A 12,620-nucleotide genomic window follows, 5' to 3' on the forward strand; every position below is an offset into this window, starting at 1 on the left:
GGTCGCCCGGGCCGCGGCTCAGCTGCGCGGCGCGGCGCCCCCGTCTCCTCCGGCGCGCTTGCCCTGGCGAGGGCGGCCCGGGGCGCCGCGAGGTGCTGAGCCGCGCTGCCCGGCTCCCAGGGCGGCGGGAGCGGAGCAAATGAGCACGGCGCTGCTCGGAGAGCCGGCGCCGCCACGTGCCTGCTGCTCAGCCCGGTAGATCGGGAGGGTTTCCCGCAGCCGCTGCAGCGCCCTGCCCCTGCCGCGGGCCGGCTCCGCGGGCAGCGGGCGCCCGTGGGCTCTCGCTGGGTCCCCGTCTCGTCGCTCTGCCTTCCCCTGCAACAGCACAGGCTTCCTGCAGTCCGGAGCGTCAGAGCGGCTCTGAGCCCTCTGCTTTTCATTTCTCCCAGCTTTGTGTCTGCACGGCTGTGAGCTCGTGTTTGTGTAAGGGCTTGGTTTCTCCACGCTAACAGCTCCCATGCCTAAGGAGTTCTCCTGCCCTGCTTATCTTTGCCCACGTCTCAAGCTAAACAGCTCTAAACTCACCTGCAGGACTGGTCGCAGTTGGCACATCCTGGTTGTTTCTTTTTTTTTTGTGACTCTCACTTCCTCTTTCTGCATGGCAGGTGCYGGAATCAAACCCAAGAGGTGTTTCCCTCAGCAGCAAATGGCTCACAGTAATTTTGGCTCATTTGCCTGAGGGAAAAGTGATCTCCTGGCCTTGTTGGTGCAAACGTGTYGCAGGCCTGGCCCTGCCATCATCCTGCCACAAGAAACTGCTTATGTCTATCCTTGCCTGTTCCTCACAGAGCATCATGGCTCAATCCTCTCTGTCACACACACACGCTTTTTTCAGATATTGTTTTTCCCTGTCACAGTTCTCTCATTCAAGCTCTGTTTATCTTCCTTTGCAATTACCACAATTTATCCTTGGAGGATTTGATTTAGGAATGTAAAATAGGCATTTCTCTGCCATTTCTCAGGCAATCTTTATGTCTTCCAGTCCCTTTTCAGCAGAAACTTGAACTAAAATTCAGGTCTTCCACTTCTCAAGGGCCAGGCCCTAACCACCAAGGTACATGACTAAGTGCAAGAGGATTGGCCCCAAAATCCTGTGTATGATTCTGCCATCATATAACGTTAAAGCTGAAGGTCAATACGTAGGTCGTATATGTATATGTATATACACTCCTTTCTGTATTCTACTAAGATGATATGTATTTTTCCTCCGCTTGTATAACAGAATAGTTTATGCATTTTTCTTTCAAATTTCAGTTTCAGTGCTGTGCTAGTCATGAGTCAGGTCATGCTAGTCATGACTTTCCATAATTTAAAATAAAAATAAGATAAAAGAAAGATATAAATAAAAATAAAATAAAAAAAGAAAGCTATAAATAAGATAAAAAGAAACAGAACTATCAGGGCCTGCATATTTTGTCATATCTGATCTCCACAGCTGTGGTAATATTATCTTTCCTTTAATTGTATTTGTCATGCATCTACAATCTGCTGCTGAAGTCAAGAACAAAGATGGAGAATTGTGTCTTTGGTGCTTTTTATCTCCATTTAAGCTAACCTCTTGGCATTCCTTGCTACACATACCTGCAGCAGCCTCTGACCAGCTGGCTTCCTCATGAAAGCATCTGCCAGTCTGGGGCTTTATGTTGGAGCTGTTCAGTTATGGAAAGATTACAGTCCAAGGCATCTAGGTACTAGGGCATCTAGACACTGCTAAATATGACAAAAGTTAGGAAGACTTTACACGTGCATGGATATCTGTTTTGTTGTTTTTGTTAAGGTAATTTAAAGAAATGTAAAAGCTTTTCAAAAAAAAAAGTGGCAAAAATAGAAACAGTGCTGATGCATTCGTTAGACTTCGGGGACTAAGTTCAATTCAGAGTATGACAAACTTTGCTACCTGAGGAAGATTTTATGGCTTGTGGATAAACATGGCCATGAACACAGAGATATCTGAATTGACCAAACATGACTTTTGTCAAGCCATTCGTGCTTCTGACTCCTGCTTTTAGAACAATTCTCTGTTCACCTCATGGGTGAATACGGCTGTATGTTTATGGATCTAGTCAGCCCCCGAGTTTGCCTTATGCTGCACCTGAGCTATACAGCTACCTTGAGCGTGGTGCCGAACTGGCTAGCTGGATCCTGAGACTCTCACCATTCAGTCCAGAATTGGTATTCCCTCATATAATCGCCTATATCCCTCATATATTCCCTCATATAATCCTATATAATCGATATATAATCCCTCCTGTGATGGACTCTCTTATATAATCTCCTGAGTAGAAATTTATGAGTGTGCACATCTACAGCAGCACATTCTTCTTCAGACATGAAAACTGGTGCTCTATAAGTGTAGCTATTTTCCTGTAACCTAGTTTACTCTGTCTTTTACAGTGTGAATAAAAGCCCCGGGAGCTGTTAGGGTTTATTTGCATGCAAGATGCATTTGGATATTTAGTGGACCTATAGACTAGTGGGCATATATATATTTTTTTTTGCTTAGAAAAACTGCTGATAAAGAACTATCAGCAATCTATTTGTAAAATTCTTTTAAAATGTGGTCTGTTCAAAATTTGTATCTAAAATATTAAATTATTTTGAAGTATGATTGAAAAGAACTAGGAATCTGAATATCTTATAGCTGGTTATCTTCTAGAATGGTTGAAAGATACCCCAAAAGTAACCAAATACCTTTTTTGCTGCTTTTCAAAAAAATACTTGGGACTGAGAACAAACAAATATTAGCACAGCCATAACAAATGAGACACAGACGTAGGTTTCATATCTTCATGTGCTTTCAACTCCTTTTTGTTAAACAGCTTTATTTCAGTGTGTCCTATCAAGCTGTTCCTCCTCCTAGAAGAAAATCACAATTTTGTGATAAATGAATGAAAAACAAAGAGCATAGCTGGGGGAATGTTTCTCTCCTGTTTTATTTATACAAAAAGCTGCTAAATGTTTGAAATCAATCTGCTGTCTTTCAGTATTCTRTTTTTTTTTATTATTTGTAATGATAGCACATTAAAAAAACACAAATAATTTCCAAATTGACAGCATCTGCTTTAAGTCTCAGGGAACTTAAAGGGAAATGCCATTGTAAGCCTAAACCAGTTATTAATATGTCTCTAATCAAGTTATATTTTCTGCATTTACCTTATGTACAAAAATAAAACAAAAACATCATATAATTTGAACTTAAAATCTGAAACTGCAGTAATGATTCGATATAAAATTATGAACAAGCATAACCATGAGCTTTTTTTATTGGAAATATTCTTACCACTAGAGGTCCCTCATCATCAGATTATGATTTCCTCCACAGTGTTTTTCCCTTTTTCTAGTTCTTCATTCATGCTACATACGTGCTCCATTAGTCTAAATTTTTTAAAGGTAATATAATATATTCTTAGAACAATGGAGTGATTTTCTTTCCTGAAACTTTTTCTGGGGAAACATCAATATAAGGATTTTTCAAATGGAATATTTTAAAATAAAAACTCCTGTTTTGTTGCAACATAAAATGTCATTTTATTTTTTAAGTCAACAATTCAATATTTTAACATTTTGGCGTACTTACGGGTTCAATTTTTCATCATTGTACACTATCTCTCTCACATGACCACTTTCTTTCCTGTAAAAGACTAAAGAAGGAAGCAAAGGTCAAACTAATGACAGAAATTAGGGTAAACAATTTAAAAAATAAAACGATATATAAGATGTTTTTTCTCTTCTATTTCATGATTTCTTTCCTATTTTTGCTAGTTAGAAGCCAGTTAAAAATGTCTGAAAAATATTTGGAAGACCTGGGCAGCCTTGAGAACTTGAGTAATAGGACTGAGATTAAACTTATCACTACAAAATACAGTGTCATTTATCTGGAAGCTTGTCACAAAGATTTGTAGCATAAATTCATCATTTGGAAACAGTTGAGAGCCAGGACAAAGAAGTACTTGCTGTTCACAGGATGGCCATGAGCTGAGAGGCCTAGTAGCTGCACAAAGGGCAAATGTAATCCTAGGATGCATCAGCTGAAGTCAAGACAGAGATGTATTAGAACTATTATGAGAAGTTCTGGAGAGACTTCTTAAATATGGTGTACATGTTGGTCACCTGTATTCAAGAAAAATGCGCAGAAAGGTGCAAAAAAAGATCTGTAGGAGCCCATGGGAGTTTGGCTTGTTTATTCTAGCAAATGACACTGAGAGGGAATATGACTACTGTCAAAAAATACATTGAGAACAAACCCTCAAAAAATAAACTTTTCAAAGAAAAAGACAATGTTGGCACATGAGCAAACGTATATTTATTAAACATTATTAGTTTTAGGCTGAAAATCAGAAGGCAGTTCCTTACTAGTATTTACAATACAGTTGTCTTTATTAGGACAATCAGGCTCTGGAATAGACTTTCTATTAAGTGCCTGATAGCAGGGGATTAGCCCTGATAGCCAAGAGATGCCTTCTAGTTCTGTATGAAAAAAGGATTTGCAGACAAAGGAAATCCACAATTTTAAAATTAAAATAGTCCAATGTTTTCTAAAATTTGACATAAAATTTAATCTGAGAAACATCACAGCAAACTACTTAGTGCAAAAACATTCCTTATGGCAAGGCAGATATAACCTCAGACATATCCTGCAGTGCAGTGCTGGGTCTTCTATCTCTAACAAGAAGGAAATACTCAGTAGAAAGCATTTCAACATCTCAGAGCCGAAGAGGTATTAACTATGCAAAAGCAAATGAAAGAAGAAGAAGGTGGATTTCAAAACATGGGGAGTTTTATTTATGGGAAAAGTTTAAGGTTGTAATTCAGGTACCTGATTGCCATTGAAATTCACCAGAGCCTGCATAAATGACAAGACAGAGGGTGATATTAGGGGGTTGATTAATATGAGGCCACATGTGTCTTTCTCTGTTGCTAGTTTTGGTCTTATACACCAGCCTTTGGTTTCCTTACACAAAAGCTAAGTTATCACCAGCAGCTCCTTCCTGCCAGAGAGCATAACATAAAGAAGTGATCAGAACAATCATTTAAACAAGGCGTGCTCACGGATGCAAAAGACACACTTCCCTGAACCCACGTCTCCAGCAAGGAGCGCCGATATTGCCACCCCAGCGGTTCCCGCCCTCTCACAGGTCCCTCCTTCAGCTCTGCCCACAAAACAGCTTGGGTGTCCATGCAGGCCACTAGTGTGGATCACGAAACACATTTAGGTTTAAAATGATAACTTGTTTTTTTTAATTAATCTGTTTTACGACACTGCCCAACAGACATGTGTGAAGCACATAGGGTGGCAAGACCAAGGCCCACCACAGGCTGTGACCAGGGAGGCAGCAGGAAGCAGGCCCAGAGAGGGGAGTCATGGTGGCTGCCCCGAAGGCACCGTTCCTGGGTGCGGACTAGCCAGTCAGAAGGCCATGCCACAAACAAGCCCATGGCTTTCCTGTCCTGATTGGCAAGGCAGACCATCACTCCACCAAGGCTGGAGGTGGCAGGAAGAAGGGATGAGGGAAGGAAGGAGTGAAGGTGTGGTGGTGTGCATTGGCCAGGGAGGGGGTGGGCTGGGTGCTACCTGCAGGCCCATCTGAGGAAATCAAAATTTTCAGTGGCCCACCCATTCATTTGAGTTGTGACCCCCCCGCCTTGCTTGGAACTGTGGCCAGACAAAAAAATCAATTTTTTGTCGCAGATGTAATACTCCTGAAGCCTAAGAGAACTGACATGAGTGCTGATTTCACTAATAACTCATAAAGTCTGGAAGGACACTAGCTTCACACCCACTCCAAACACAACTCCCTCGAATCATCTTGGTGTTCTAGCACTGTTTGACAGTATCATAAACAATAATTAAAGAGCTGATGGGTAAGTTGGAGATTACGGCTTCAGATTGGGAGCTATGTCTCTGAAAAGCAGACATAACAAAACCCAAGGACCATCAAAATTTGCATCTACTTAGCACATGCTGCTAACATGATCTTTTTTTCCAAATACTCTGTCCCTGAAATGAAGGAGACTGCTCTTCCAATCCTTGGACAGCTTTCTGTCTTCATTTTTGAATCATATTCCCCTGGTGATTTCATGGAATAACGTTTAACACCCACAGTGTTGATTTTTTTTTAGTTGATCATACTGATCACTGTAAAAATAATATTTGAAAATATCCAGCAAATTGCCTAGAGTTTTCTGTATGCAGACTGGGGCACAATCCTATATGAAAGCTTTCCATATTAATTAGGAATTGTAGCCTAATGAATATTCCCAAAGTTTGAGAAGCTTTTTTTGTGTTTTCCAAGGAGAAACTCCTGGCAATATGGATTTGCTGTGGAACAAGTGAATGCACTTGGCCCCATTTCTGTCAGACTAGGCAATACACACAAAATGTTGTTTATTTTAGCTTGCACTATATGCCGGCTACCTGATATTCTGGTTTGTGTTGTGTTCACCCATCTGTTCATCTCCTGAGTAGCTGTGGGATTCCTGTTCTGCTCTGTTATGGGATGTCTTGAGTTGGACACCCTTAAGGGGACTGACTTTCCTTTTCCAAGATCAATCACTATATTGAAAAAAGCCCCTTATGAAGTAGCACACCTCTGCTGAGATAACATGCTATTTTCACCTTGCCTGTTTTGTGACCCATTTGTAGGACACCTTGAAGGGCAGAACAGTTTCATATCTGCCATCAGTTCTGCAAGTGGGTCTTGCTCATCAATAGTTAGTGATATGGATGAATCTAATTTCCATGCTCACTACGGACTACACTGAGAGAGAGGGTGCAATGGACAGAAGGACATACAACAAGCAAAAGTCTTGTAGACTCATAGCATATGGGTCTATCGGGGAGTGATGAGTGGCAGCAGAATATTAGGCTGCAAATGTGAGAAGATCATCGCTGGGGGAAGAACAACAGGAAAGGATTTATAGGAATCTTTTATAGAAAGCATTTATAGAAATCTGCTCTGAACTCATCGCTTCTGTGGTGAACCAGTGAATCAACAGAAGATTGTCACCAACCACTGGAAAGGGAATGGCTTTGGTCACTGAGAAGGTGGCAACCCTCAAGATCCATTACTCCATTGTTCATCAGTTTGGGATGGAAGGACAATAGCCCATGTCAAGGCACACTGGCTCCTTGGCTTGCAGTATATGCAGGCACCTTGTTTACATGGCCTTCCTCAGGTGTACTGGATCCATCAATGGGGTAAACATGCCTATCATCTCTTCCCTCAGCTTCCTGTCTCCTGAATATAAAATGAGCAGTGCTTTAGGGCTAGGGAGGAGAACTTCCCTCCACATCTGGTATGTAATGCCCAGTTATCATCAGCTGTCAGCTTTCCTTCCTGACCAGGAACAAAAGAGACTGTACACTACCCACATCTTGCACCCAAATGCACGCAAAATCAGTGATGTCTTCTGGGCAGTCATGTAGGATGATCCACAATATATGGTGAAACAAGTATTTTCAGGGCAATTTTATTTAAAAATTAATACCACTATATATTTGGGTAAACAGAGTTATGATCTAACTCACTTCACTGCATTGTTTCTTGTTTGTTTAAGTCAAATATTTCTCGTGTTGATTTTGTTTAATTATGAAGAATGAATACAAACACCTTTTCTTCTGGAACACATCATGAACAAGCAACAGCAGAGAGTTTCTTTACTTGTGATTTCTAGACCCAACTTTGTAGTTAAACCTATGCCCAAAGGAGCTGTATCTCTTCTGCTCAGGATCTTTCACACAGCAGCTGTTTGCCAGCTTTCTTCCTCCCTAACTTAGCATACTCAAGCATACACATGTACACTTGGGTCAATCAGACTCCTAACTCACTCACTTCCTTCCTCTGGAAGAGCCAACCGTGTGGAATAGCCTAACTGTTTAGCTTTGGACCAGCTTGACCCTTCAATCTTGTCATTGTCTTGAATGAGAACTTCCAATTGTTTAAACCCATCATGACATAAACAGGTGTGATTTTTTCCTCTGATTTAATCTGGAATGTCCTTCCTATCTCCTTGGCTAAAGTTTCTCTATCCCTGGAGTGATATGCACATCTTAGAGTTGAAAGTCATGGTTTGATGATGCAGAATAGTTTAGTTCGGTGTCCATGTTATCTTAAGATATTCTCATCTATCTCATTCACTGCCACATGTTCCAATACGGCATTTGCTTATGCATTATGGCATATGCATCGCATATGCATCGCAAAATGTGGTTTGTAGGCAGAAGAAATTGTTTGGATCAACTAGTATAATTTGAAGACAGTTTAGCCTAACATACAAACAGTTCATCCAACTGGATCTGCCTTAGGCTGTGTCAATGTGATATTATTAAGATGGGGAACTGAGAAAGTGGTTTTCTTAAAAAGCTTGCCCTGGCATATTTTACTACTTCAGTGAAAGACGAGATGCGAGTCAATGCATCATGCAGACATGCAGTCTGTGGTGCACTGATAAATAGTTGTATCTCTGAGAAGAAGAGAAGAAAAGCTCATTCCTTTCTTCCTGACCATTTTTGACATATTCTTGTTTTCAAGTAGTGAATAGAGTATCTCTACATTATATGTATTTAAGGCATGGCACATGAGTGTAGCACTCCAACTGTTCCACCCTAATGAATGTTACTTCAAAGTGTTTCTTAGGGTATGTCATGCCACAGTCATAGAATCGTAGAATAATTTAGGTTGGAAGGGATCTCTGAAGGTCAGCTGGTCCAACTCCCTGCTCAAAGTAGGTCAACTACAACAGGTTGTTCAGGGATGTGTTCAGTTAAGCTCTGGATAACTCCAAGGCTGGAGATTCCACAACCTCTATGGACCTCTATTCTAGTGTTTATGTATCCTCATGGTAAAAAAAAAAGTCTTTATATGTAGTCAAAATTTCTTTTGTTGCCAATTGAGACTGTTGTCTTTTGTCCTTTTGTGGCATGCCTTCAGGAAAAGTCTAGTTCCATCTTCCCTACACCCACTCAGCATAGAAGCTGAAGACTGCCTTAAGTTTCCCTTGACCCTTTCCTTCTCCACATTGAAGAAACTCAGTTTCCTCAGCCTCTCCTTGGATGTCATGTGCTCCAGCACCCTGACCATCTTGGTGACCTTCTGCTGGACTCAGTCCTGTATGCCAATGTCTTTCTTGTACTGGAGAGCCCAAATCTGAACACAGTACTCCATATGCAGATGATAGCAATGAAGAAACAGAAATGAATGATGGTTATTAAAGTGTTCATGCAGGGTAATTTCAGTATTTTTACTATTTAATGTCTCAGAAGCATGGTTTCTACCAGTTTCTTTCTGAGGTCTTACATAATCTTATTTATCGATTGTTTCTTAGTTATTTTGCTGTTCACATCTGTACTGGAAACAGTGTTACTTTTTTTTACCAAAGCCATTATTCTTAAAAACAAAATAAGGCTTCTGACATTTTAAACCACACTTGCAGGAAGAGCATTCTGTAGGAGCATTTTAGATGTTATAAATGAAAAAGCAGAAACAGAGTGTGATCTTCAATATGGAACTAAGATCAAAATAGTTTTTCTTCATTTTAGTTTTTGTCAATTTCAGGAAAACGTGAGTAATAACAGACATTTGAATGATGTAAAATAAGACTCCATTCTACATATAAAAATATATTGTAGTATCCAGATATCACAAGGTTATATAAATAATGCAGAAGTAAACAGCTCTAAATTCTTTTCTCCTAAAAGCCCTACATACACAAAAGCCATTTCATATTGCCTGCTTGGAGAAATTCTAGTTATATAACACGCCTGTGCTTCACATCAGTTCCTTCTTAGAAAAATAATTACTCTTTCTCAAGAACATTCTATTCCACTACTTAGTATTTAAGGATTTTGTTATCAGTCTGTTCTATTATTAATCTTGGATTTTAGATCTAGATATTTTTATTCTAAATAGTTCATAAACACTTTCTTTAAGGGAGGAAGAAGAAAATACTGGGTAAAATAAAATAAAAATTAAAGAGATTAGGTGTCAGCCAGACTTGTGGAACAGCATTCCATTCTTTAATCTTGGCAAGATAGTCCACTACTGAGTAAATGATATAAGCTCTGCCTTTAAGACAGCATTACTTTAGTTGAACTTTCACCATGCTGGAAGTTGTTGGAAGACCTTTTTAACCTACTGTTTAACATACACTCAAAGGGAAATTTTTTGCTTATTTTCAGAAATGAATTCAGAAAGATCAATGTGATTCACTTTTTTGTCAATATGAATCTCAGTAAAATAGTAGTCTTCCAGACATTCAGGCAAAGTTTAGTTTCTGTTAGGTGTGAAGTACCTACTTAACTTCATGTGTTAAAACGCTCTCCTAAACTAGCATCACCAGTCCACAACACTTATGCAGTTTTATTTCTCCTCCTGAACATTATACTTAAGAAACATAACCAGATAGTTTTGGCCATTATTGCATTCCTTTTCCTTTTCCTATTCCTATTCCAGTGGGAGTAAGATTGATGGCAGAATTCCCTTTATCTGATAGTCTTAATATATATGCAACCTTAGTAAAATCAATGTTATGTTGAAAAGTAAATTAATGATATAGGAATTATTCTTGGAGTTCTGTTGAGGGGAGGGTTTACAAAAGTAAAATATGTTCTTATCTGAAAGCTTGGCTGTTCCATGGTAAATTGTTCCCCATGATTCAGAATTTTATCTAATTTAAAACAATGTAAGGTAGCAGTGACTCTATGGAACTTGCTAGCACTGCCCAAAGATAAGACATTTGTAACATTGATCCTAATTTTGTCAGGATGATTTTGTTTGTTTTTTTTTTCTTACAACTTTTCCTTACACTCCTGGCTTTTCTAGCCTTCAGGTCTAGAAACTAGAAGTTAGGTCTTTCCACAGGAAATGCACAGGGGAAGAGCTGGTAGGCAAGACTGAATGACTGTAAAACAGTAGTATGATTGTTTCCCTGTCATGCTGTTTAGGTATGATAAATATCCCATGCAAGAAAAATACTTGCATATTACATCTGTGAAAGAAGAAAAAGACTGGCTAGACTGATTTACAGGGATCTCTTGTATAATATTACTAAGTCACTGTTTTACAAAAACTTTAACTTTCTACATGTGTTCAGTTTCTTACGTTTACAGATTTTTCTGTGTGATATCTCCTTTGGCTTACAAACTTTCCAGGTACCTCCTAACAACCACTTGATCCACCAATATCACTTAGTCAACCACTACCCCTCAGCCCACTTACACCTCTAAGTCCATTGCCACCATTACCTAGCCTGCCAAAAACAGACAATGATATTAATTCACAACTTCAACAGTCACATCATGACACCTCAGTGTTACAGTGACCACTTCCAAGATTTCTTCTATTTCTGTAACTGGTATGTACAGTGAGTGGTTGTTCAATTCTCTTAGCATGCTAACTTATGCTCTCCTGTTATCTGCATTGCATTAACAGTGAGTTAAAAGTTCTTCAGATAGCTCTGATTACTTTTACATTATGAAAAGACCATTGTGCTTCCTGGAGTTGTAAACAGTATAGTATATTAGATAATGCACACTCAAGAAACAGAGCTTGCCAAAAATGTATTTATTCATATTTTGATCTACCTGGAACTGTTAGACATTTTCCCAAATCCTTACAAGCAAGTCAGAACTTAATCAAAAGAAAGAAAAGATATTCTTTTACTTGAAAATCAAGAGCCAGATTTTAATTTGTTACACACAAATAAATTTGGAGTGACAGACTGTACATACACATCTAACTCAGACTTTGATCTTATCACACTTCAGGATCATCCTGAAGGCTTACATACAAGTTGACCTAAATCAAACAAAGTACCAGACAGGTGAGCTTGTCAGCCAGCTTTGATTAGGTGTAGCTACTGGATATAGGGAAGGAAAGTTTAATAAAAAATGCCCATAAGAACATTTGATATAAATGCATCATTCTGAATGCAATATAAAAATCTGAAAGTTCAGGCCTATGAGGCTTAACAAGTGTTGACACAGGTAAGCTATTTTTTATCTGCAGGCCTGGCTCAAAGAGAGTGGATGACCTGCAACTCAAAGAAGAAAGCTGTGCATGCTTAGTACTTTCCAGTAAGAGGGCATAACATTTGTTCAGAAAATAACCTTCTGAAAAGCAAATGGGTGGTTGCCTTTGGTACTTCCTTACAGTCTCATATTGAGTACTGCTTGTACTAAGAAATAATCATTATGATGTTTCTGTTATAGCAATGGACATGATACCATCATTTAAGGAGACTGCAGAGAAGGTAATCAACGGTGAAAACCCATCTTATCACAGCTATTATTTCTGGGCAAAATGTTTTTTATAAAAATGATGAGAGTCTATAAAGCTGTCCGTGGGTTTGATCCTGCAAAATGCTGAAAATCTCTTAAGCAACACTTGTTTTGCCATTGGCTTTGACAGAAGCAGGAGGAACTCGGCACTTTCTAAAAGTAGCCTATTGTTTCCATTATTTTAAAATGTCGATGGTTACAAATATGCACGCGGATCTGCAAGATACCACATCACTAGCAAAATCTTTGCAACTTCTGAACAATTTTAATTATCACTCAGGCATCCACACACACGCAGGCTAAACACAACATGCAAAGGCAATTTGCATTTTTTTTTAAGGCA

Source organism: Apteryx rowi, unplaced genomic scaffold (genome assembly GCF_003343035.1).
Source record: "Apteryx rowi isolate R43461 unplaced genomic scaffold, aptRow1 scaffold_292, whole genome shotgun sequence".
Taxonomy (NCBI): Eukaryota; Metazoa; Chordata; class Aves; order Apterygiformes; family Apterygidae; genus Apteryx; species Apteryx rowi.